The following is a 2,145-nucleotide window of genomic DNA, read 5'->3' as shown; positions in this document are numbered from 1 at the left end:
GAGACACTGGAATGTTCCTTGTGTGTTGTTGGTATCTTTTGTGGTGAGAGTTGTTTTCTTGCAATAGCGAGATCAGAAAGGGATCGTGTGTGTGTGTGGAGTTGTTTTTCTTTACGGCAGCTATGTATCCGTTATGACTATTTGTGTCTTTGAGTTTTATTGTTGCATTCAGTTATATTGATGCATTTATGAAGTGCACACGTGGATTTAATTTTGCAAAATTGTACGTGCGGTATTGGTGTTTATTAATGAAAATACATTTATTCGAAACATTTTAGAAACTGAGAAGTGAATGTGATGTTACAGAAATCAAAAACGTTTTTTATTGATTAAAAAAAAAAAAAAAACAAATAATAGATTAAGGAACTGTATATTTCTGTTAATAGTTTAAAATTAGTGCGGATTTTTAATTGATTTACATAAAAAATATACAACATGAGTGGTAAAAGCATGATCTATATTTATTCCACATCTGGATCACAGGTTGGAGTCTATTTTTCGGAATCTATTTTTTTATGTTACAGCAATTCCTACAGGTGAGTACTAAGTTCGAGTTTAGCCGCTAAAATTAAAAATAAATCACTAAGAAAATTATAAAATTGTACGTCTTCGATACAAATTTAAATATAACTTGATGGAGAATAGCCCAAACCAAGTTTTTTATAAAGATTATTTTTTTTTAATGGATTATTAAAGAAAACTTGTCATGAAAATTGCGATTTTAGCCTCTAAACTCGAACTTAATGTCCAACTTAAATATTAAATGCTATACTGACAAGTGGAAATTATGTCTAATTTTATAATATTTTTTATTTCAAATATATTCTGAGAATAATTTCAAAAACGTCCCATTAGTCCATGGATATGATTCCAATACCTACAGGATGGATTTTTCAATGTGGTAAGTTTTTCTATAAACGGTATTTTGTCCGTTTTTAATAAAACCAAAATTTCAATTTATTAAAAATAATTTTTTTCACTTGCAGTTAGACAGGTCTTGTAATGGTAATTTTTTGAATATTCTTACTGTTTAATGCTAATTAAGCTGATATCCTTATTGGCTCTAAGAAATACTCTTGAAAACCGTAAGTTAAAAATCAATATGAACGATAGAATTAATTAATTAATAATATTTTTCTTATATTTTGTATAACTTTGGAATTTCAGATGTTTAAAAGACAAATCCGCCCAACAAAAGTTAGCCAAAATCGATTAAATTGGACAATTCAATTTAATATAGCAACTAATGCCATATATATCTTTCATATGGATAGAAAACATGGAAATTTAAATTAATTACTTTAGTCCTATTAACATATAATATTAATCTTTTGAAGAAGCAATTACTAACTACAGACAAGTAACTGCATCCAACGTACGAATAAAAATATTTCCTTTGTTGTATATCATAAGCCATAGTTTTGTGTAATATTATAAATTTTTTTTGAAATAAAATACTGGTGGTTATAGAAAATTGACTTGCTTTGTACGAAAAATTTCTTAGTTGTATAGAGGCTTGTTGTACCTTTCATTCCTCAATTTCTCTACTTTTTTGAAAATTATACTGACAAACAGTTTATTTCAAACCAATTTCTTAATACAGGTTTCCCAAAAAATTGTTCATTTTTCTGGATAGCAGGAATATTTTGAATGAGTTTAAGTATATTCTTCCCACAGCATAGTAATAATGAACTAAAATACGATGCAATACATGAACTAATTTATAAGAAAATCATGAACTTATCTAGATGAAAAAAATCTTTGGCGCCAAATCATGGTCATTCTTACTATGGGTTAGTTCATTTTTCATAAAAAATAGTAAACTTTTTTTTCGGTGTACGCAATCCATGGTGGAGGGTACACTGAAAAAAAAACAGACTCGGTTCTAAAGATTTTGTCTTTACTTTAAAAAAATTGGTATTGATTCCGAGCCAAAGAAGCAGAGAATACAAGTAAGGATACTTTTAAGACACAATTCTCTTTTAAATTTAGGTTTTGTTTACTTGCTTCTAGGAAGCAAATTTTAATTTTTCGCTTTCTCAGCTTTTTTTCTTCATATGCTATCAACGTCCTTTAAAAGCGAGTTAACGGCAACTTTATTTTCCAAATTAGGACTCAACTTCCAGTAGAAATTATGCTATGTTT

At 28.1% G+C, this 2,145-nt stretch overlaps 1 long non-coding RNA gene across 1 annotated transcript; it reads left to right on the top strand.

The window, feature by feature from the left end:
• The first annotated feature begins 800 nt into the window (after nt 1-800).
• On the top strand, nt 801-1,252 carry LOC142224365 (uncharacterized). The gene is made up of 3 exons (XR_012719130.1): nt 801-901; nt 987-1,085; nt 1,168-1,252. It is a non-coding gene; the product is annotated as an uncharacterized LOC142224365 (long non-coding RNA).
• The last annotated feature ends 893 nt before the right edge of the window (nt 1,253-2,145 follow it).

Source organism: Haematobia irritans, chromosome 2 (genome assembly GCF_050003625.1).
Source record: "Haematobia irritans isolate KBUSLIRL chromosome 2, ASM5000362v1, whole genome shotgun sequence".
Classification (NCBI taxonomy): domain Eukaryota; kingdom Metazoa; phylum Arthropoda; class Insecta; order Diptera; family Muscidae; genus Haematobia; species Haematobia irritans.
Note: the sequence above shows the minus strand (reverse complement) of the source record. Positions and strands in the feature narration are given on the sequence as shown.